General features: G+C 42.8%; 1 protein-coding gene and 1 pseudogene across 1 annotated transcript in view; both read left to right on the forward strand.

The window, feature by feature from the left end:
* LOC140690632 (uncharacterized) overlaps positions 1-25,432 on the forward strand; it is a 168,037-nt gene that overhangs the window by 54,566 nt on the left and 88,039 nt on the right. The window lies entirely within an intron of this gene.
* The window catches only part of LOC140695743 (trafficking protein particle complex subunit 9-like), a 54,056-nt pseudogene continuing 37,406 nt past the window's right edge, over positions 8,783-25,432 (forward strand).

The following is a 25,432-nucleotide window of genomic DNA, read 5'->3' on the forward strand; positions in this document are numbered from 1 at the left end:
TTTGTTTTGCTTACTCTTTCTTTGCTGTGCAAAAGCTTGTAAGTTTAATTACATCCCACTTGTATATTTTTGCTTGTATTTCTACTGCTTGAGTAGACTGCTCTAGGAAATCTTTGCTGAGATGTATGTCAGATGTTTTGCCTGTGTTTACTTCTAAGAGGTTTATAGTGTCTTGTCTACATGTTTAAGTCTTTAAGCCATTTTGAATTTATTTTTGTGTATGCTGTGAGGGAGTAGTCTAACTAGATTGATTTACATGCAGCTGTCCAGTTTTCCCTACACCATTTGCTGAAGAGGCTGTCTTTACTCCATTGTATGGTCTCACCTCCTTTGTCAAAGATTCAATGACCAAAAGTTTGTGGGCCTATTGGTAATTTTGTTTATCCGTTCATTGATGGATGGATATTCTTTGTAACCTTTGGCTACTCTGAATGATACTGCTATGAATATTGATGTGCAAGTTTTTGTGAGAATATGTTTTCATTCTTTTGGTTGTACAGTTGGCCCGCCATATCTGTAGTTTCCACTTCATGAATCCAGATGGCTGATTGTAAAGTGACTAGAACATCCTTGGATTATGGAATCCAGGGTGGGGGTTTCCTGAAACCAACCCCTCGAGGATACTGAGGGATGACTCTACATGTAGGAGTGGAATTGCTGGCCCATATAATGCTAACCTTTTGAGGAAACACCAGACTTCTCCAAAGAAGCTGCAACATTGTCGCTTTCCACTGGCCGCATATGAGGTATCTCTGCCTCCTGAACGACACTTGTTATTGTCCATGTTTTCATTATAACCATCCTAGTGGGTGTAAAATGAGATCTCATTTTGCTTTTGATTTGGCTAGTGATGCTGAGCTTCTTTTCATATGCTTATCGGCCATTTGTGTATTTATTTAAATCCTTGGCAAATTTAAAATTTGGGTTGATTTTCTTTGTATTGGTCAGTTGTAAGCATTTGTTATATATCCTGAATACTAGTATCTTATTAGATACATGCTTTGAAAATTTTTCTCCTATTCTGCAGATTGTCCTTTCACTTTAGTTTTTTTAAACATTAAAACAATTTCTTAACAGGGGAGGTAATCAGATGTATTGATTTATTTTATTTTTCTTGCTAAGCACGCACTCTATCACTTGAGATACCCCCTTCCCCTGTCATTTCACTTTCTTGATTATGTCCTTTGTAACAAAAAGGTTTTAACTTTGATGAAGTCCAGTTTATCTTCTTTTTTCTTCTATCACTTGTGCTCTTTGTATTGTATCTAGGAAACCAAAGCATATCCTAGGACCACAAAGATTTATACTGTGTCTTCTTTCAAAAAGTTTATAGGTTTGGTTTTTATGTTTCTGTCTGTGATCCATTTTGAATTAATTTTTATTTGTTATATAAAATATGGGGGTCCAGATTTCAGATTCATTCTTTTGTCTGCAGATACCCAGCTGTCCCTGCACCATTTGTTGAATAGACTATTCTTTCAATGGAGTGTTGTTGGCACCCTTGTGGAAAACTGACTGTAAATGTAAGTTTTTTCCCCCTGGGTTTTTATTGTATCTCATAGATTTATTTTTTCAAACTTATGCCAGAAGCATACTGACTTAGTACTATAGCTTTTTAGTACACTTTAAAGTGAGTCCTCCAACTTTGCTCTGCTTTTTCAAGATTATTTTGGCTGACATGAGCCCCTTGCACTTCCATATGAATTTTGGGACAAGTTTTTCAATTTTTGCAAAGAAGTCAGCTGGAATTTTGATAGGGATTCCACTGAATTTGTAAACCACTTTGGGGAGTCTTAACATTTTTAACAATATTGTCTACCATTCCATGAACATGGGATGTCTTCCATATATGTAGATCTTTTAAATTTTATTTCGATGATACTTCAAAATATTCAATGTACAAATCTTATAAGTTTTTGTTAAATGTATCTCTCATTTTATTTTTAATGCTGTTGTAAATGGAAAGGCTGAGCTTCTTGAGGATGGGACTATATATCAATTTGTTTATTTCTAGGATTCCTACACAGCAAATACCCTAGGTATATATTTGCTACATAAATCTATCCACAACTCTTCCTACCCCTGTGTTATAAGAAACCAAGACCCAGGTTAAGCTACCTGAACAACTACGTGGAAGTGACAAATGAGACCCTTGGGTGGGGATTTGTGCAGATGATACTGAGAGGTCATTCAGGATGGCTTCATCTTAATTTCTTTTAAACAATCCTTTCGGTGTATTTAGTCAGATAAATTAAGAACATACCCTTTTGATGTGCGCAGGAGCTGAATATAATTTTCAAATAATTTCTAGTGAGAGTGCTGTACTTGAAATCTAATTTGCACCAATCTTTAAAGATTTATGTTTCAGGAGCTTTGACTAAAGAACACCTGTCTTTATTCATTAATGACAGCTAAATGCTCAAGAAACATGTAAGAGTTTGAGCAAACTGCCCCCGCCCCGTAGTGCTGGGTGGCTGCAGCTGTAACTGGAGTCAACGCTTATCTCTCCCAGTATGCTTGTGCTGATCTGCTCAAAGCGGTTCGTCCAACAGTTTGTCTGTAGTCTGTTGGAAAAAGCCGTAAAACATTGAGTTAAGGTTGCTGGAATGCAATATATTCTTATTAATATTAAGTAAACACATATTGAGTGCTTACTGAATGTTGGGATTTGTCCCTCAGCCTCACATGAATGTTATTTCACTTAAAACCTCACATATTTCCTTGTTATTCTCACTTTACAGATAAGGAGACTGAGAATTAGGTCTTCTCTCTTTTGGGTGGATCTCATTATCAATGAAGGGAAGTTGTAAGGAAAAAGATATTGATTCATCCTAAGAAAACATTTTTCTGAGCGTCAGCAGTGAAGACGGTGAACACTGAAGAAGGTGATCATTGTTCGAATGAGACGAGCCCCGGGTTGTACGGAGTCAGCATCCCTGTCATGGACACGGCAAGTGTAGAGCTGCGTGGTGGGTGAGGCGGCGCGGCCGCGCAGGGAATGAGGATTCTGGACCATTGGGCTGTGCTCAGGCCTGGTGGGGCTTTCTCCTAAGGGCAGTGGACCATCATTGACAGATTTTAAGTAGGGGAGTGGGGTGCTATCTTAGATCACTTTTGTCTTGTAGAATGCTTGGAAACATTTAGAAGGCTCAACAGGAGATGATGTGATGAGTCAGAGTAGGGTGGCTGCGAGGTGTAGGAGTGTAGAATTTTCAAGTGGTTTTCAGTCCCAGGCTTGTGACTCAGTCGCCGTGTCACTTTGGATGACGCACTGAAGGAAGTGAAACAATTTATCTAATCAATTAAAGCAGTGATGTACCGACCTCCCAGGACTGCTGTGGAGATCCAGTGAGATAACGTGTGCACAGTTTGCAGCGTGGTCCCCAGCACACTGTCAGTGCTGAGTGAGTGCCAGTGAGTACCTGGTAGGACAGGTGTGGGTGGTGGGGCTCGGTGACTGAGGAAATCTGGGCCCTGAAGGAGGGGTCCAGTCACATCTGTGAGTGAAGGGCCTCAGCTGGGAGAGGCAGGGAGACCTTGCCCCCTGACCAGGGGCCCTGGGCAGGACGGCTATGGGAGGAGCCCTGTGATGTCAGCTCATTGCAGGTGGAGTTGGAGTTGCCCTTGAGACTTCTAAGTGCAGTGTCACGAGCTCACAGAGGAGGTCTTGGCCCGGGCTGTGCATTTTCCTATAATCTCAATCCCTGAGGACGCCGAGGTATTGATCACTGAACGTGAAGTCATACTTTACAGGACAAGTGAATAGTAGCATCATCTCTGTCAACAAAGCTCACATCACTTTATTCATCACTCACTTTGCTAATTGGGTACTTACAGAGCTCACTTCACTGTCCTCCCCTGGGCTCAGACTCCACAGTAAAGAGCTGGTGAACCTCCCTCTTTTCCAGAAGAAGACACATTTAGCTGGTAGCCTTCTGTACCTCGCCAGAATTAGAATTTTAGTTTGTTGTTTTAATTCTATTTTCTGTTGGCCATCTCCTGACAGGAGAGAAGTTTTACCTCATGGTCATGTTTCAATTAGCTGTTACTGAGAATTGATGAACTGATCCATAGTGTATGTATTATATTAACCTTGTAGAGAATTTATCATTTTTCTGTCTTTGCCCTTTAATTTTGTATGCCCCTTCAAGTATCTATCCTATTTGGGGCCTTTTTTTTTTAATTAAAAAATGTCAGTTTGCCGTTAAGGAAACAAAAGAAAAGAAAAAATACCCATGATAGCTAAGCCTAGAAAATATCTAGTGTGTTTTCTGTCTCGGCAATAGAGGGTGGTATAAACTCGTGAAAACCTTCATTACACAAGTTTATTAAAATGCTGATTAAGAAATAAAACCTCCCGTGCAGCCACTATGGAAAACAGTGTGGCGATTCCTCAAAAGACTAGGAATAGACTTACCATATGACCCAGGAATCCCACTCCTGGGCTTGTATCCAGAAGGAAATCTACTTCAGGATGACATCTGTACTCCAATGTTCATAGCAGCACTATTTACAATAGCCAAAACATGGAAACATCCTAAATGTCCATCAACAGGTGACTGGATAAAGAAGAAGTGGTATATTTATACAATGGAGTACTACTCAGCCATAAAAACCGACAACATAATGCCATTTGCAGCAACATGGATGCTCCTGAAGAATGTCATTCTAAGTGAAATAATCCAGAAAGAGAAAGAAAAATACCATATGAGATTGCTCATATGTGGAATCTAAAAAACAAACAAAAAACAAACAAACAAACTAAAGCAAAGCATAAATACAGGACAGAAATAGACTCATGGACAGAGAATACAGACTTGTGATTACCAGGGGGGTAGAGGGTAGGAAGGGATAGACTGGGATTTCAAAATTGTAGAATAGATAAACAAGATTACACTGTATAGCACAGGGAAATATACACAAAATGTTATGATAAATCACAGAGATAAAAATGTGACAATGAGTGTGTATATGCACATGAATGACTGAAAAATTGTGCTGAACACTGGAATTTGACACAACATTATAAAATCATTATAAATCAATAAAAAATGTTAAAAAAAAGAAATAAAACCTTCCATCCTCATCTTTCAAGCTGCACATTTTTCAAGAACGTGAGGGGAAATCCTCAGAAGCCAAGACAAACCAGAAAGCAGGGATTCTGGGTGATACGTGAGCCTTAGAAGCCCTGGGGTGCCGGTTGGCTCCTGAACTGAGTTTCAGTTGCCAGGGCAGGAGGTGAGCCCGAAGCCTCTCACACTGGGAGTTGGATGGCTGATCATATGTAAGGCCAAGCCCATCCCGAGAAGCATGGTTTACTAAAGAGTGAACTAGGAAAAAAATTTCCTCAAGGCAAGACAGTAAGTAAAGTCAATTTTGTTGAAAGAGGGTAAAAATAACAAATCCAAAGTAAGGATATAGTTTAAAGCTGTTCTGGCATGAGAGTGACCACAAACTCCTGGCAGAGAAGCACAGCTACTCCTGGAATGAGAAGCTGTGGTTTGAATGAATCAGTAAGCAGCCATTCCGATAAAGGCCTCCAGAGTCTTGTGGATCAAGATACTGGACCACAAACACCTCTCTTCCAAGGTCTCATTCAAATAACCAAAAAGGTTTTAAAGGAAAGAAGCCATAATCATAGTTCTATTTATTAACATTACTTTATGCTAGAAATTCAGAGGTGACTATGGAGTTGTCTCCTCTTTTATGGACCTTACTTTCTCTTTGGGGAGACAAATTGACATAGATGGGGAGCTTGGTGGAGGGAAGTGTTAGTCTGTTGCAATTAGCCAGGAGAGGAGATTAAGAAAGCAGTGAAGGGTTGGTGAACATTTTAGCTGAGGACAGTCTTATTCAGTTGGCTTTTAATTGTAGGCTCAGTATGTTGTCAGTAGAGGGAATAAATCTTACGGAGGATGGACTTAGCTCAGGCCTCTTTAGAATGGACAAGTGAACCTGGAGAAAGACAGTCAAATCTGTGCAGAAATTGAAGTTCACTTGAGCGTGCTCCATCCCTGAGCCAAAGATAGGACAAATATGCAGCACTTCTTGAGGACAGAGGAGTGGCTTTTAAGCTTCTTCATGAATGAATCCCAGGGAACAGAGATGGCCAGTTGTCAAACTGTGACTTTGCTCTTTGGATGGTGTACCCACCAAGGGTATTGGCCTTTTATATGTTTCCATTTCTCTTTAATAAATGTCTGTTGATGAGGACGTGGGCACAAGTGTTTGACACCTTGTCGAGGTGACTTTGGGTACCTTCCTAGAAGCACAGGCACAGTTGCGGCTGCGTCATACATCTTGCAGCCCATCCCGTTCCCCGGCTCCGTGATCACGGCAGAGTGGTTCCTTGTTGACCTGTCCGTCTCCTCTGTGACATCATAACCCATGAAAAGACCGGAGCGTATTAACTTGGCTTTGTTAAATTCAAAGGAACAGATCAAATATGGAGTCAGATTTGTTCTTTCCTATTTCAGTAGTGCCATGGAGAAGGCAGTTTGGGCAGCTTTTTGAAGGGTCCTGGAGACTTTCTCTCTCAGCCTCTGGGCACCTCTATTGAAAACCCTTCATAGCTGTCTGGCCTGCTGGAAAACCACTCCGCCTGTTTTGCCCTGAAACTGTGTTCAGTTTATAACTCATCTCTGTTCCTTGGAAAACAACTCAATAAAAACTCAGTTGGTTTTCCACCAGCCATGGGCATGGGTGAGGAATACCTTGTTATTATTTCATAAAATATTAATAATAATAATAATAGTAGTAGTAGTAGTAATAATAATAAATAAAAAAATAAAAGAAGTCTTAAAACAGCATTGGGCACATTGGAAAGAGTCAATAAATGCTTCCTGGCTTAAATCAAAAGTGATGACTCACTGATTTCATGGCTGCTGTATTTGCTGAGCTAGTTACCCCTTTGCTCCATTACACATTATTTTTAACTGAAAAAGAAATACATGCAAATAGTTAAAAAAAATTTCAAACAGAGCAGAAAAATACACAAGTGAAAGAAGTTTTCCCTCATCCTCTGTTCTTTCAGCCCTCCCTGGAAATGCCACTGTTTACTATCCTTTGGCTGCTTTTCCACTTATGCTTTGCACATTCCCACCTATGTATGTAAATTCCTTTAAAGTTTTGTTATTTTTAACTTAAAGGGATTTAAACCCTCAGGTGGCTTCTGCCCGGGTAATAGAACAGAACAAATCTGACTCCATATTAGATCTGTTCCTTTGACTTTAACCCTGTGCTCTGTCTCCTAGGCTTCATCTTGCTTGTAAAACAATGTTGCTTAGAGCCTGAAATATACAGGAGAGCCTATTCTGAAGGCTCTGACCTTTAAGGATATTTAACACTTTTTCATTCATAAAAAGATAACAAATTGCAGAATAGAAAATAACGTTTGTTTTGTTGGAGATTTACAGGCATCTGACCCAGGCAGATAGCTTCAAGAACAAAGGATTCTAACAAGAAGGAATTCCTACACCAAGAAGATTGCAACAACCAAGCACGTAGGAAAGAAGCCTGAATTTTGACTCGGGGAGATGGTTTTCCAGGACATTAGTTTGCCATCTAGGTCTACAGAAACTGGCTATTCCATGCTCCAACACCTGGTCTCCCAAATTATTGGCCTATCCTGCACTGAGGAGAATGAATTTGGACTCGGTAACACTCCTATCTACCGAGCAAGCTGGGCACTGGAATTAAGTGTTACGGAAACAACAGTCCAGCAGAGGAACAAGCACCACTCGGAGTGTTGGAGTACTCAGATTTATTATGCTGGCCGGCTCAGAGGGGCTTCTGCTCCGAAGTTCTGAGCACCTCCAAGACATGCACATGAGTTTTTAAAGGGTTAATTAGAAGTATGGGTCTATTAACCAATAAGGCTTAAATAACAAAAAGCAAGGAATCAGTACACTGGAGCTTATCAACTTGTAATAGATCACGTTACTGACACTTGTTGGGCTTGGATTTACGAGTTAGCTTGTTAGCCCAGTAAACTGACACTTAACTTCAGATTTACAAGTTAGCCCAGTAGAATTTACATCAGTAACCCGACACTTATCACACTTAGATTTGTGAATAAGCTTATTAGCCCAGCTGAGCTTTTCCTTCACATAGGGACAGCTCTCCCACACTCAGGGAACTACTGTGAGCCCTTGATGGTTCCACTAGGGTGGGGTGTGCTTTACCCAGGAGGGATGGGGACTATGCACCAACACTCAGGCAGTCTGCTCCGTCTGGGGCTCTGATCTTGTACCACCCCGTTCCCCGCCAGCCCAACACCTGGGAGAGTGGATCTAAGGCAGAGATCGTGCCTGCCTGTTTCCCAGCGTGTAAAAGGGGAATATGTACTCTTCCCAAGGTAGTTCTGAGAAACAACACCTGCGGGTGCTTGGTTCCCAGAGCAACAGAAAACCCAGATCCGCGTGGAGGCAACGGGTGTGATCCCCGTAGGGGTTCTGCAGAAGCATCGGATGGAGGGCTGGACCAGGGAGGTAAAACTTGAGCTGCGGTCCTTGAAGGGTTACAGAAGGGTACAGAGGCAGGACTGCCGCCTCCTTCGGGGTGCCCCCAGAGGAAAAGCTTTTTCTCTCCATCTCCGCTAAGACCCTCCCCTCTCTAGATCCCTCCCTTCTCTCTGCTCTTCCTGTCCATCTGTCTCCCTCCACTTTTCCCGTCCTCTCATCCCCCTCCCATCTTCTCCGTCCCTCGCTGCCCCACCTTCCCTCACAAAATCCAGAGAAGATCGCTGGCCCTCCTGCGCATGTGCAGTCGCTGCCAGCTGGACCGCGGGTTGGAAGCTCCAGCTCCGAGCCGGCGATCGGCCCCTAAGGCATCTCAGGTCTGTCGCCCCATAGGCCTTTGGCTCCTGCCTGGGCTGGGGCCACTGGCTGTGGTAGTGCAAGGTGGGGGGCTCCCGGGAAAGGGGTCAGGTGGCTGCGGGAGGGCGGTCCGCGTGTCACAGCCCCTCAGGGCGCCAGTCAGCGTGTGTTCAGCTGAATTCCACGGGGCAGACTCCTCTGCCCGCGCCACCCGCCCCGGCGCCCCAGCCACAGCTGTCCAGGGCCAGGTGTGCCCCTGTCGCCTCTCGCCCCAGCCGGGCTCCCCTCAGTCCGCGGCTGGCGTCCCCTTCTCCTCTCCCGCCCGCGAGTCCTCTCCTCCCGGGCTTCCTGTCCTTGGCCGCCGGCCCGTCCCCACCACTGGGCGGGCTGTGTCCCGGGCGGGCGGGGTCTGGGGACCCGGACGGGGCGGCTGGGGCTGGAGCTGGCCTCCGAGCTGGGCTGCAGCCCGCGTTTCCACATCCCCCCCACTTTCCCTGCCCCGTGAACCCGGGGCTGCCTTCCTCTCCCTTTCCCGCTCCCTGAGGACCAGCTCAGTGGCGTGGCCACTGCTCCCCGGGCTGAGAGCCTCATGTTGTAAATACCAGCTTCTCCTGGTGGAGTCGGGAAAACGGAGCGGCAGTTCTGAGCGAGCTTCTGTCTCCTCCCTCAGTGTTTCTGCCGCAGGAAAGTACCTTGAACACTTTCAGGTGTTATGATGGCGGTGCTTGTTTATGTCACGTGTTTTTATAGTGAGAGGGATTACAGTGGTGAAAGCAGGGCTTGGTTCAGTTAAAAATGAGCTGAAGGCATGAGGCTGCGACATCCTCCTTCCTTTCCTCTCCCAGGGTGAAACGTGTGACCGTCGATTTTAAAAAGATAGTTACAGTCCCTAACTAGTCCAACCCAGCTAGTGTGTGTTAACAGGAACAGCACCACCAGAGGCGTTGGAGATCCAGGGACATTGCAGTCCTAAAGAGCTCCTGGCAGTTTGGTTTGTTTTGGTTTTTTGTTTTTCTTAAATTATGGAGCAGACAAGTGGTATAAAGGGAAAAATAATTGTCAAGAAAAATTTTTTCATATAACAGCTTTATTGTGATATTTTTCACACACCATGAAGTCCATCCATTTAAATAGTACAATTCAGAAGCTTTTAGCATATTCACAGTTGTGCAACCATTATTATTCCAGAACGTTTTCATCACTTCAGAAAGACCAGTGGAAATGAATAACCTATCCACCCCTCCCCAGTGGTGGTTCTAAAGAAGTTTCTTGGCTCTTCCTGACCATAAATTAACTTGTTACATTCCATGAAAAATCTGGGAGGGATTCTAAACAGAATTGCAATGAATCTCTCTATCAAAACAGGAAGAATTAATGTCTTTATGGCATAAACTTCTACCCATGAATATATCTGGGACCCTATCTTTTCTTCTGTCCAGAGCCTGGCCCATGGGAAGTCCTCACTATTTGTTGGGCTTGAGATTGATGAGATTCTATACATCTTTAGTTGCAACTGTAGCCTTTCACAGAAAATAAAAGTAACCTCAGTGAAGCCAAGTGACTCTCTGAGGGTCAGAAAGAGTGACAGCCAGTGCTGGAGTGATCCAGCGGACTTGGTGCTTGCAACCAGAATTCTCCACCACCTACAGCTAAAGGGATTAGAGTGTTCATTTATTTTTTCTTAATGGCGTTGCTTTTATTTTTACTTTTTTTTAAACTATTTTTTATTGAAGTGTAGTCAATTTACAATGTTAGTTTCAGGTGTACAGCAGAGATTCAGTTATAAACATATGCATATGTATATACATATGTTTTAGATTGTTTTTAGTACAACTCATTACAAGAAATTGAATATAGTTCCCTGTGCTATATAGTAGGTCCTTGTCATTTACTTTATATTTATTAATGTGTATCTGTTAATCCTCCCTTTCCTGCCTGCTAACCACAGTTTGCTTTCTATGTCCATGAGTCTATTTCTAGCAGCACCGCTTTTGCTAGTAATATATGCTGGTTGGCTGCTTTCAGTTTCAGTAATTCCATCTTATCTGTGGGCACTTTTCTTCTGGTGGTCTTTATGTGGTTTGCACACGTGGTAATAGAGATCTGTATTTGGGAGAACTCCAGGCCTCTTGTAGTCCCTGGTACAGAGTGCCCACTGAGTTGATGCTTCAACTGGGAAAAAAGCACAGTAAATATTGGAATTTCCACTACGGTTGAGAATTCCAGGTTTCTATAACCTGTTTAGCCCACCTTAATATTGGGTGCACCTATACTGGGTAATTTGGTGGAATTTCATGTTATGGTGGTGTAGAGACAGGACCTTATATGCTTCTATTCTTTCCTTTTTCTAGCACTCATTCTCCTGGGCCTCCCAGATCCTCCTCCAGAAGTGCCCAGGGCTGGCTTAGTGCTGCGCTGAGGCAATACATGTTAATAAGGCCCTTTCCTCATCTCTTCTGAGCCTCCGTTTCTTTCTCTGCACAATGAGGGCTTAGACTAGATAAGTGCTTTTCAATTTCTTTTAAAGCCATGTTTCCTTTGAGAAACAGAAAATGCAAATCTCTCCTCTCAAACCAACCCTTTAGATTTTGATATGTCCTCCAAGGAGTGACATAGCTTTTTGTGGAAAATTGATGTGATTGTGATTCCAGGTGGCACAGAAAAGACTCTTCAGAGATCTATTGCAGGGAGAGGGCAGGAAAGGAACAGTATGCCACACTTTCTAATGTGAGCACTGGAGCAGGGGCTTGGATTTAAATACGGTGTCTGACGTGGCCTCTTTCTAATCTTGTACAATGAGATAAACTTCTCTACCTCAGTTTCTTGATGTGTCAAGTTGGGGTGATAATATTTTAGGGCTTTTGTGAAACGTTATACACATAATCCATTTGTGTCTCCGTAGAAACAAGACCTGCTAGGGATTCAGGGATTTGTTTAAAAAAAAAAATCTTGTCCATAGCACTCTGTCGGTGTGTATTTTGAAGTTCCTGGAGGGTGAGGGTTGAGTCTAAAGTCCATTGTGGGACAGGTGGCCCATAGTTTTCCGTGCCTGAGTGTCGGAGCCAGCCGACAATCGATCAGGTCCAGAAACCTGTGCCGCAGGACTGAGAAAAGAAAGACAAGACTAGAAGGTGGGGTTGAGAGGGTCTCACTCTAGCCCGCAAGACGCTAAGCCAAGAGTGGACCTCGAGTTTATTTCAGGCAGTTAATTTATACAAATTCAACTGACTACCTCGTGCATTCTTGCACGTAGGCACAGGTATTGGTTTATGGTTTAAACACAGTGTGTACTAAACTCATTAACTTGTGCATTGTTCTATAGATCAATGTTGTTTATAATACTCATAAACTAGGGTATATGTTCCCACAAACCAAGATCACTAACTAAGGTTAATGTTTCTATAAACTAAAATCACTAACTTGTATGCTGATTGTATCTCTCTGTTCAAAGATCATCAGTAGCTTAATGGCTCAAGATGTTCCTAGGGCTTTTAGATCACCTGGTGTATTCTTTCCTGAAAAGGGGTGGCGGGACAGATATTGTCTTTGTTAGATCAATCTCAGAGCCTGACGCCAGCTCTTTGGGATTTATTGTCCCGTTCTGTGCTCGGCAGTCCTGAGGTCATGAGTGGCTCCCCGCAACTCCCCCTTTTTTATTTTAAAATTGCCAGGTTTATCCAAGCCCAGGACATTCTGTTAATTCTGTCGATGAATACGTTTATAGGCTAGCATACGTTGCGTCACAAAGTCTGACAAACAAGAGAGTATACAAGGAGCCATACAAATTAGGATGAAAATAATTATTATAACAACCAAAACGTGTTTCCATCAATCACCTTTAAACCAATCAATCCATTGTGCTGGAAGAAATGGAGTAGGAGAGTCCTTATTTTTTATCTGTTCTTGTATATCCTCTACTGCTTGGGATACATTACCTGATACATCAGGTATAAACACACAACATTCTACTTTAATAATAGCATAAGTCCCTCCTTGAGCTGCAGTAATATTATCAAGAGCCATTCTAATTTGTAATACTGCTTTTCTCATAAGCTTCTGTTCAGAATTTAACTCTTCCACTGCATGTTTCACATCCACCAATACTTTTTGTGTAAAATTAGTTAATGCGTTTACTTTTGTCATAACATCAACATTTCCTAATGAAGGAATAAAAATAGCGGCAAGATAATCATACCATTTAAAAGCTGCTCTAGTCCAACGAGCATGTAAGTTAGGCATATTAGCAGGAATGCCTTGTACAGACTTTACAATTCTGCCTGGTGCTATAACAAAACCTAAGGTACATCGCCCTACCCACCCACAAGGTAACCAAGGCCATACATTAGTCCCACAGATCCATTTTGTCCCGTTGGGTGCAACCCAACGATAACCAGGATTTGTCCAGTCCGATCCAGGCCATTTAAAAGGTTTCTTACATGTGAATGTAACATCTATTGTCTATTTACAAAGTCTTTGAGATGTATATCCCAAATACTTCCAGTCTTTTTTTGTTAAAGTTCTTTCATTATACCCGCAAGGTTGCTCCTTTTGTTCCCAGCAAATATCTGCGGGATTAGTCAATTGTCCAGTCTCTGGTGTAATCCACATATATTCGTCCCATATTTGGTAAAATTGTCCTGTAAGACGTCCTGATATGTCAGCTTCTTGTTGCTTTGCTTGTTCTGGGTTTCTATGATAAAGATCATTAGCTTCCTTTTCTGTAGCATTAAGATCAAAAAAGAATTCAGAGTGCATAACTTTTATAGAACACCAAGCAAGTGCAGATACATTTTGCGACATGACATATTTTTGTTTTTGTTGTAACAACAATTCACATATAGCATGAAATTCATGTTTAGTAACTGGCATAACCCACCAAGGCAAGCTACCAACAGACAATGTCATGGCACTGCAAACCCAACAATCAGATGAGTTATGAAATTCAGCATAAGACTGAGCCCAAGACAGAAATACGTTTGCTTGGGCACTAGGAAAAGGTAAAAGAGCAACAGTACATGCCAGGCTTACGACCAAAAACATCAGTGACATTTGTGGGTTCTCAGTCGTTCTCGCTTATCTGATTCGCTTGTTGAATCAGTTGTTGCGTCTGCTGGGTCGTCGGCAGGGGTGTTTTCTTTTGGATCTGCAGTGGTTGAAGGTGTTTTATCACCGCTCTCCCCCGCCTGGCGTACCAGCCTTTCCGGGAGCCAGTGCAGCGTGTCGGCATCCTGTGGAAAAACACAAACATGGCCTCTTCCCCACATTAAAACTGGATCGGGGCCAGCCCATTGATTAGTAAGTGGATCCTTCCATCTCACCAAAGAGTGGTGATTGGGTTTTCTATTCCAAAAACGTTGAGCAGCCGAATTGCCTTTGATGTCATAAGTCAGAAAATTTAAAATAAAAAGGGCATGATGCAAATAGTTTTGTGGAGTAAGGGGATATAATTCCCCCTTCTTTACTTTATGTATCTGATGTTTAAGGGTTTGATGACAACATTCCACAATCCCTTGCCCTTGAGGATTATAGGCAATTCCAGTTTTATGTTCAATTTTAAGTGTCTGACAAAAGCGTTGAAACATCCGGCTAGTACAGCCGGGACCATTATCAGTTTTAAGTACATGAGGTTTACCCATGACAGCAAAACACTTTAAAAGACGATTAATACAATGTTTGCTCGCTTCTCCAGTTTGTAACTTAGCATGAATAAATCCTGAATAAGTATCAATACTAACATGGACAAAGGGAGTGTTACGAAATTCTTTAATATGAGTAACATCCATTTGCCAGAGATGATTGGGTAAAAGCCCACGGGGATTTACCCCATAATGTGGCTCAGAAAATGCCGTAGGGCAGGTAGGACAGGTTTTTACAATTTGACGAGCAGCTTCAAGAGGAATTTTAAATTGCAGCCGCAAGCTATGACTATTTTGATGATGAAGTGCATGAGATTTTTTGGCTTCTTCAAGGGCAGGATAAAGCTGAGTGGCGCGATCAACATTAGCATTACCTTCAGAAAGAGGGCCAGACAAATTAGTATGCACCCGGAGATGACCAAAATAGCAAGAATGACGGCGACTGCGAATAATAAGCTGCACGTCAAAAATAAGCTGTTAACATAGGAATGAACAGTGCCAATAAAGGGAACAGTTTCCAAAATTTGTAAGGCACGAACAATATATTGGCTGTCAGAAAAGAGGTTACAGGGCACATGTTGAACTGCTAGTAACGCAGCTTGTACTGCTAACAATTCTACTACTTGAGCAGAAGTTTGAGAAATTTGCCAAGATACAGTTTCATCCTTTATAATATAAGCAGCAATACCATTTGATGACCCATCGGTAGATACTGTAGTGGCTGAGGAAAGGGGGGAAAGAACGGTATTTTTTGGGAAAAGGAATGAGTGCAGCTTTGCAAATTGAATTAACTTATCAGCAGGATAATGAGTAGTAATGCGTCCTGTAAAATGGGCCAGAGCAAGAGCCCAAGAATCATTAAACTGTTGTAAATGAGCTTGTTGTTCTTTAGTATACGGAACTGTAATATAATATGGATCTCTGCCTAGATATAAAGTGGAGGCAGTACGCCCTTCTGCAATTAAAGAACAGATTAAATCGGGATAAGCAGCTAAGGCTTTTAAAGGAGATACATGCATATGTATCCAATACATAGGGCTATGCTGATAAAGCACTCCAGTTGGCATATGAGGAGTGGGTAAAATCAATAAACCCCATTTTTGAGTATAATCACAATAAGTGCATTTTTGCTGTTCAATGGCTTGTTCTACTTCTCGTAGAGCTAAAGAAGCTTCAGCAGTTAATTTTCTAGGAGAACGAGGATTGGTGTTTCCTTTAAGGATGTCAAATAAAGGCTTTAAAGTTCCTGTAGAAAGCTTTAAATAAGGGTGAATCCAATTGATATCGCCAAGAAATTTTTGAAAATCATTTAAAGTTAACAAAGAATCAGTACATAACTGAATCTTTTGGGTTTGAAAAGTAAATTTATGAAGTCAAAATCCCAAAGAAGCATACGGACAAAATCGTTGAAATTTTTCTTCTGCAATTTGAAGGCCAAAAGAATTTAAGGCTATTAGCATTTGATCATATACAGTTAATAAATAGCCCTCCTGAGAATGTGCAATTGAAATATCATCCATATAGTGGATTAGATAAACATCTGGATATCTCAAACGAATGGGTTGTAAGGCTTTAGCAACAAATTTTCGACATAAGGTGGGCTATTAGACATACCTTGAGGTAAAACCAGCCAATGATATCGTTACATAGGCTCTTTAAAGTTCGTAGAAGGAACACTGAATGCAAATCTTTTACAATCATCAGGATATAAAGGAATAGTATAAAAACAGTCTTTTAAATCAATAATAATTTTATATGTTCCATCAGGTATGGCCATAGGAGTAGGCAGGCCAGGTTGTAGAGCACCCATCAACTCTAAAGTCTCATTTACTTTACGCAAATCTTGTAACAATCTCCACTTTCCAGACTTTTTCTTAATAATAAATATAGGTGAATTCCAAGGTGAATTAGAAGGAGCAATATGCCCGCTGTCCAATTGTTTTACAGCGGCAATTTTTTCTTGAGAGAGGGGCCATTGATCGACCCATACAGGTTGATCAGATTTCCATACAATAAGGTCTGCATGAGTCGCAGGACAGTCAAGGGCCCCCATTAAAAATACCCTAAACCTGTCCTATCTCCTTTTCCTTTAATTTGTAATGGCTGGGTAATTCCTTGATTATGTCTCCCCAGGCCTTTATTAGGATATAGTCCTTGTGATAATAACTGATGAGAAACAGTTGGGTTAGGGCTATATAAAAATACCCCCACATTGGACATAATATCTCTTCCCCATAATTTAACAGGCAAGCCAGGAAGAATATAAGGTTGAAATACTACAGAATGTCCTTCCTCATCTTTCCAAGAGAGGAAAGCAGAACTTTGTTCTGGATTATGTGATTGTCTAATACATTGTAACATGGAAAGAGCAACCTGTTTTGGCCAATTTTTGGGCCAATAAGGGGCAGCAATTACAGAGATACCTGCTCCAGTATCTAAAATTCCTTTAAATTTCTTTCCCTGAATTTCTAAGGTCAATTCGGGCCTCTGGCTGCCTATTTGTTGTATCCAATAAGCATCAGAAGAGCCAAAACCTGCAGTACCTCTTTTACGTTCAGTTTTGGTTTTTCCCATAGTAAGAGTGGGTAAAAGAATTAGTTGAGCAATACATTGCCCTGCAGGAATGGCTGTTATGGTCTGTGGAGAGTGAGCCATTATTTTAATTTCTCCTTCGAAATCAGAATCAATTACTCCCGGAGCAATTAGTAGTCCTTTCATAATCACGCTGCTGCGTCCTAGCAATAGTCCTACACTGCCGGAAGGTAAAGGCCCATAAATTCCAGTAGGAAGTGCCTGCATTCCCATTTCAGGGGTTAATACTGTGTAGGTGGAGGCACAGAAGTCCAATCCTGCGCTTCCTGGGGTTGCTCTGTGGAGGTTTGAAATATTTGGCCGGGAAGAAATGGATTGTGACTGACCTGAGAGGTTGCCTGAATTGCCCCATAACATTGTTTCGGGGCCTGGGACTGGCCCCTCACCCAGTTTCCCTGGTTCAGAAATTGTCCGTCTATGTCAGTTTTAGATCGACAGTCTTTGGCCCAATGTTTTTCTTTTTTACATTTGGGATATAAACCTGGGTTCGTAACTAATGTATCATGGCCCGTTGGTTTTTGTCCCCTTTTTGGGCATTGATTTGCTCGATGCCCCAATTGGCCACAAGCATAACAACTACCAGGGGGTCCAGCAACTCTGGAAGTTCCCTGAAAACCGCATTTAGGACGATTTTGTTGGAATAAGACTTCCTTTACAGTCTTCCCTTGTAAGGCAGCAGCTAGGGCTATTCCTTGGACATAGGATGGTCCTATGTCAGCACAGATTCGTATAAAATCGGCTAAATGACTCTTTTTCCTATAAGGCCTAAGAGCTGCTTGGCAGGCGGAATTAGCATTTTCATAGGCCAACTGTTTTGCCAAAACCATTCCTGCTTGTTCATCTCCTATAACTTTACCAATAGTTCCTATGAGGCGAGCAACAAAATCTTGATATGGCTCATTAGGACCTTGTCGAATTTTAGACAAATCCTCCGTTTTACGTTCAGAATTTGGTAATCTCCTCCATGCTTTTAATGCTGCCGCATTTATTTGAGGATAAGCTCCAGGCAAATATCCTAGCTGAGAATTGGTATCATGATATTGCCCTTCTCCAGTTAATTGTTCTAAGGTGATCTGAATACCTTGCCGTTGATTAATATTAGCTGTGGCCGCGCAATTTTCATAAAATTCTGATTTCCAAAGTAGAAAATTACCTCCAGACAGACAAGCATGAGCTACTTGTTTCCAATCATTTGGAGGCAAATATTGATTTCCTAAGCTTTCAATAATGGCCTGGGTAAAAGGTGCAGTAGGACCATATTGAGCACAGGCCATTTTTAATTCTTTTAACTGTTTAAAAGGAATGGATTCTTAATATCTTTGTTGTTGAGCATCTTCAGGAACCGGATATACCAAAGAAAATCCGGGAATATGCTCTCCTTCCTTAGTTGCTTGTTGTAAAGCCCTTTGTAAAGGACTTAAAACAACAGGTTTATATGTCTCTCCCTCCTGTATAGGAAGTGTATATTCAGGAGGTGGAGAAGAAATTGGAGGCAAGGCCTTAAGTTTTTCTTTTGGAATATTTTGTCGGACACATTCTTCAATAATATCTTTAAATTTTGTCATATCAAAATTCTTATTTTCCTCACTTAGAAAAATGCCCCAGGGGTCCTCATCTCTGTGATGTTGGGCAGCTTGTTCTTCTAAATCCTCCTGATCGGCTGGGTCTAATTCTGAGTCAAAAGGACTGTCACCAACATTTGCTGCCAATGGAGGGGGCAATTTCTTGTCACCTGGATCAGGTGGAGCAGAAGGTTCAGTATTTACTATTTTGACTGTTTCTAATTTTTCCCCTTCGGTTGTCGGGTCGAGGCAATCTCGAATTAACTGCCATAAAGGAAGGATAGTAGCCGGCAATTTGTTTGGGCCATTGGCTGTATAATAGTCTCTTAAACGAACTCCAACAGTCCTCCAGGTTTCTAAATTAACAGTACCTTGTTCTGGAAACCAAGGACAAATTTCCTCCACAAAAACAAGAAATTGTTCTAAACGTTGCTTTGTAACCTGAATTTCTATTTCTTTTAGCATAACTCTAAGCATCTGTACAAATAAGCCCCTACTATTATTTTGCCCCATACTCTCAAATACACTCCCCGCGGAGACTTAATCTTATTCTAAAGTCCAGAGCTCTCCGTTTCTTCACGCAGCGACTCCTCCAGATTTCAGGTCCCTGTTCGGGCGCCACTTGTCGGAGCCAGCCGACAATCGATCAGGTCCAGAAACCTGTGCCGCAGGACTGAGAAAAGAAAGACAAGACTAGAAGGTGGGGTTGAGAGGGTCTCACTCTAGCCCGCAAGACGCTAAGCCAAGAGTGGACCTCGAGTTTATTTCAGGCAGTTAATTTATACAAATTCAACTGACTACCTCGTGCATTCTTGCACGTAGGCACAGGTATTGTTTTATGGTTTAAACACAGTGTGTACTAAACTCATTAACTTGTGCATTGTTCTATAGATCAATGTTGTTTATAATACTCATAAACTAGGGTATATGTTCCCACAAACCAAGATCACTAACTAAGGTTAATGTTTCTATAAACTAAGATCACTAACTTGTATGTTGATTGTATCTCTCTGTTCAAAGATCATCAGTAGCTTAATGGTCATCAGTAGCTTAATGGCTCAGGATGTTCCTAGGGCTTTTAGATCACCTGGTGCATTCTTCCCTGAAAAGGGGTGGCGGGACAGAGATTATCTTTGTTAGATCAATCTCAGAGCCTGACACCAGCTCTTTGGGGTTTATTGTCCCGTTCTGTGCTCGGCAGTCCTCAGGTCATGAGTGGCTCCCCGCACCTGAGATTGCCCCCTCCTCCCCAGTCTTCTTCCTCCGTCCAGGATGAAATTCCCTAGTAAATTTACACAGAGGTCTTGTGGAAATGGCTTTTCATTTTATTGTTTCACCAAGAAGGGCTGCCATCATAATCTCTGTGGTCAGGTTTTGAAGGGCTGCCATCATGATGTCTGGTCAGGTGAAGGCTATGCAATTGGGAGTTTCTATTTAATAAAAAGAAAAAATTACAAATAGAAAATTAGAAAAAGAGTGGTGACAGGGGCTCTTGGAAGTGGGCACCATTAGCTTTCTTAGCTTCAGGTGCAGTGGCCTCCGGCCACGAGGACCCATCCTCGTGCTTTGAAGTTGGAGGGACCAGTGGGTTCAGTGGGAATGTTAACTGAGTGCATCTCATGGGCTGGGCATTGTCCTATTTGTACTGTGTGTTCATTATTTGAGACAGTGAGCTCACTTAACCTCAGTAACCTCTTTAAAAAATTATACTTTTTACTTTGAGATGTAATGTAGATTCCCATGTGATTCTAAGAGATTATATGGAGAGGGCCTATGGACCCTTTGCCCAGTTTTCCTTAATGGTTCCATCTTGCAATGTTGGGGTACAATTCATTACTGACTCACTAACAGTTTGATGTTTGTGTTATTGCCCTCATTTCTATACACGATTAAACTGGGGCTTAGGGAATCACACAGGGTTAGTGTAGAGTCGGGTGGAACTTGGGCCTGGTATTTCCAGGCAGTACCAATATGATGGTCTATGGCAGGGAGCAGCATTCACTTTGTTTGTTTATTCATTCATTCAACAAACATTTATTGAGTAACCTCTGTGTGTCAGATGCTTTCTTAGGGTTATCTGATTCTTCAGCAGTACTGAGAATCAGGTAATGTTTATTTTCTTTTAATCTGAGAAAATTAGCTCTGAGAGGTTATAACACCCCCAAAGGAAATATAGCTCATAAAGGAGCGATAGTAAATTTGTACAGTCCCCCCTATTTATGCAGGTGGTACCCTAGGCAGTTTACATTTGCAAACTTGCGTAATCCAGATATATTCTTGTAAGGCAAGGATTTTTTTTTAATTGAAGTATATTCAAGTTTACAATGTTGTGTCAATTGCAAAGTGTTTTTTCAATTTTGAATTAAAAAATATTTTTTGAGGAGGGTAATTAGGTTTATTTATTTGTTTCATTTTTTAAAATGAGGTACTGGAGTTTGAACCCAGGACCTTGTATATGCTAAGCACGTGCTGTACCACTGAACTGTACCCTCCTCCCCAAGGCAAGTTTTCTTATCCATTATTCTGAATTATTCTGAAGCTTAGGAGTTCAAATAAATTGGATAGAAATCCAGATCTTTTGATCCTACTGTGGTCCTTTTCTTTATATTCTGCTGAAGAGGGTTGGGGAAATCAGTTCCTTTATTCATTTCTTTATTCAGCAGTTTTGAGCACTGACTTTGCATCAGGGCCTGGCTAGGTGCTTGGAAACAGAAAACAAGAAATGACCCTTCTCTGCAGGGGCAGGAAGCCTAGACCAAAAGCTGGGTAATGTGATCCGAGCTACGGTAGCCATGTGCAGACTCTGAGGACAAACTGTACCCCTGGATTTGCTTTGACTTCCCTTGCCTTCTGGCTGGTACACACCAGATCACCACAACCCAGATGGGCCCGCAGCCCACAGCACAGTATGTACCTCGATTTCCTCTCCCCTCTCGGCAGGGCTTGCAACATGAGCATCCCTGAGTACGTGCAGTGTGCTGAGGACTATGAGACTCTTCCCGTGGTGGTCCAACCCGTGGGGATCATCTCAGAGGAGAATATCTTTTGCATCTATAAGCGAATCTCCTTGGTGAGCCATATCAGCCCGTGCGGCTCCCAGTGGGCACTCTGTATCCACTACAGGCACCACTATGCACCTGAGAATGGGTGGAGCGACTTTCAGACCCACCGCAAGGTCGTGGGCCCCGTCACCAGTACCTACTGTCTCTCGGCCAAGACCTTCGAGAAGCTCCACGTGCAGAGGAGCTGTATGACACCACACTTAATGACTCTCAGCTCTTTGTCTTTGTGCTGTATGGGGAGGTAGACGAGCAGTTGCTCACCAACGTGGCCTTCAATCTACGAGGACTGCAGGGTGGTGGAGAAGAGGATCGAGGACTTCACTGAATCACTCTTCATCTTGCCCAAGTCCAAGTAGCTGGATGGGGCCCTCGACAAGTCTGGGGACAAGATCACCCTCCTCTGCATCCCGTTTGAGAAGGAGGACGTCATGGGACTGGACACAGACAGCAGGTAAGTTTACCTGGAAGTCAGTCCACCCTGGCTGTGTGCCGGGTTTCTTCCCTACATCTAGAAAGGGATCAGCAAGGAAGAGGATTGTCTTGAAGCCAAGGGGGGAGGGAGATGCAGCCCACCGGTTTACAGACATTTAAAAGTGAATCTGCCTTTGTTTCAGAGAGATCCTTTTAGGGTTAGTGTGGACACTTACTCCCGCTTTTCAGCCAGGACCCCTGGTGGGACCCCTGGAGTTGCTGTCCAATAGAGTAGCCACAGCCACTGATGCTAGGAGCACTGGGGAGGAGGCTGGTCTGAGTTGAGATGTGCTGTAGGTCAAATGCACATCAGACACTGAGGCTTGTCTAGTAAAAGAATATAAGCTATCATGCTACTTCCTATATTGATTACATGTCAAAATGATAGTATTTTAAATACAGTAGATTAAGTAAGATCTGTTATTAAAATCTGTTTCCAGTATTTGTTTTTTGTTTGTTGGTTTGTTTCTTTGTTTACCATTTTAAATGTGGCTACTAGGAAACTTTCTTTACATGGCTCTCATTTCATTTTTTTGGGCAGCCTGTTCTGAGACAGTCTCATCCCTTTGCTTATAGATGAGATGCTGAATCCTGAGAGGCAGAATGAGGCGCTGGTTGAGCTGGAGCTGGAGCCGGTGTCTCCTGCCCCCCAGGCCCAGCACCTGTTCGGCTCAGGCCCTCTCTTCCTGCCCGACAGCCACCATGCCAGGTTAGGACATCAGAAACACCGCCAGGGACTTCCGAATGAACTCCTTATGCAGGGAAAGGCGTATCACAGAGTATGGGAAAGAGCAGAGAAATATTCATTCTTACTTTGTCCCTGTGATTAAGTCAACGGCCCCACTTTGCCTCGGAATTACAGACGAGCTCTTCTGGGCTGCCCACCTTCTGATATGTTTCCCCGTGTATCTATCGTGCTGTCCCTCATGCAGAAGAGGGTGAGATTCCTTTGCCGAGAGGTGGTCCCCCTTTGCTGGGGAGAGTGAGGGAAGCTGTGTCCCCCCAGCCTACGGCCTCGGTCCTTGAGTCTGGAGAGGGCTCATGGAGGTCCCACAGGTGACGGTCGGAGGACCTGGCACGTGCTGCCAGGCCCGCTGTGATTCTTGAACTTAATTAAGATCAGATTCTACTTTCTGATTTTTGGTAAGTTGGAGGAGAAGATGTCAGAAAATTGATAAAAAGAATGTCGAGACCAGCACTGTGAGTGATAGGCACAGGGGACTCGAGTCCCACCTGCGTGAGGTGCCTAGCAGGATCTGGATGAATTTTCTGTTCCTCCCAGACATACCTCTATGGCTTAAGGAAGGGGCAAGACATGTTGTGGCCATGATCTGTACTTGGCCTCACAGGGCCCTGTGATCTACATGCCCGCACTCCCCTTCTGCTCCTTGGAGATGAGGTGTCAGGTTTAGGAACCTAGGCACTGCTGAGGGCATAGCTGCCAACACCATGGTACACCAAGGCTGGCTCCGTTCACCTCACCTGTCACCTCCTGCTGAGTCCCAAGGCGTCAGTCAAGGTAGGTGCATCGATGCAACATAAGCAGGGACCACCTTCTTCCCCTGGACAGACAGGTGGGTGAGCAGTGGAAGCCCGGAGCCCAGACCCAGCCCCCCGGCCAGTGCCTCCTCTTTTGTCATAGGAGGCACTGGTGACATTTTTGCTCAGCAACTGCTTGGCTTTGAGTCTACAGACCCACCAGAGAATGCCAGCTTGATTTTGCCTTTTGAAGTCTGTCCTTGGGATTTGGCAGATTAGCTGGATGTGTGCTTAGCCCATAGTGGTTGACACTGTCACCATTGTTTACCCAAAACCTTGTGTACCAGGCATGGCTCCCGGCATCAAAATACAGCAGGGCATTAAACCTCCCTCCTGGTGAGTCTGTCTGTTCTGGTACCATAAGGGCTCAGCCAGCATCTGAACGTCAGTGAGTTAATGCAGCCAGTGAGCTCGGGTCAAGCACGTTCTCTTCCAGTCACTTTTACTCCATTGTTGCTTTTACTATTCCACAGTCATTAATTTTTTAAACAATGCTTTGGTGCAGGAGCATAGCCTAATTCTCTCCTGCTATACTTGGTGGAAGTGAGCCTGAAATGCGACCACAATTTGTAGCTCAAAAGCTGCCTAGACGCATGTAGGTGGAGTTTTGGTTAGGGCCGCTGACCACGCTGGGGTCCTCCGGCAACGCAGCTCCCCTAAGGCCCTGCCTTCCCTGAATCAGGAGGTGAGGGTGGGTCTCACCGTCCCCGCGTCCCTGGCCTCACACACTCATGTAAATTCTTGTACATGCTGTCAAAATCGTTTTTGTTCTTGTGTGTTTCTTTGTTTTTTTTTACATTTTTTATTGATTCATAATCATTTTACAGTGTTGTGTCAAATTCCAGTGTTCAGCACAATTTTTCAGTCATTCATGGACATATACACACTGATTGTCACATTTTTTTCTCTGTGATTTATCATAACATTTTGTGTATATTTCCCTGTGCTATACAGTGTAATCTTGTTTATCTATTCTACAATTTTGAAATCCCAGTCTATCCCTTCCCACCCTCTACCCACCCCCGGTAACCACAAGTCTGTATTCTCTGTCCATGAGTCTATTTCTGTCCTGTATTTATGCTTTGTTTTTGTTTGTTTGTTTGTTTTTGTTTTTTAGATTCCACATATGAGCAATCTCATATGGTATTTTTCTTTCTCTTTCTGGCTTACTTCACTTAGAATGACATTCTCTAGGAGCATCCATGTTGCTGCAAATGGCATTATGTTGTCGGTTTTTATGGCTGAGTAGTATTCCATTGTATAAATATACCACACCTTCTTTATCCAGTCACCTGTTGATGGACATTTAGGTTGTTTCCATGTTTTGGCTACTGTAAATAGTGCTGCTATGAACATTGGGGTGCAGGTGTCATCCTGAAGTAGATTTCCTTCTGGGTACAAGCCCAGGAGCGGGATTCCTGGGTCATATGGTAAGTCTATTCCTAGTCTTTTGAGGAATCTCCACACTGTTTTCCATAGTGGCTGCACCAAACTGCATTCCCACCAGCAGTATAGGAGGGTTCCCCTTTCTCCACAGCCTCTCCAGCATTTGTCATTTATGGATTTTTGAATGACGGCCATTCTGACTAGTGTGAGATGATACCTCATTGTAGTTTTGATTTGCATTTCTCTGATAATTAGTGATATTGAACATTTTTTCATGTGCTTTTTGATCATTTGTATGTCTTCCTTGGAGAATTGCTTGTTTAGGTCTTCTGCCCATTTTTGGATTGGGTTGTTTATTTTTTCTTATT

This window comes from Vicugna pacos, chromosome 3, assembly GCF_048564905.1.
Source record: "Vicugna pacos chromosome 3, VicPac4, whole genome shotgun sequence".
NCBI lineage: Eukaryota > Metazoa > Chordata > Mammalia > Artiodactyla > Camelidae > Vicugna > Vicugna pacos.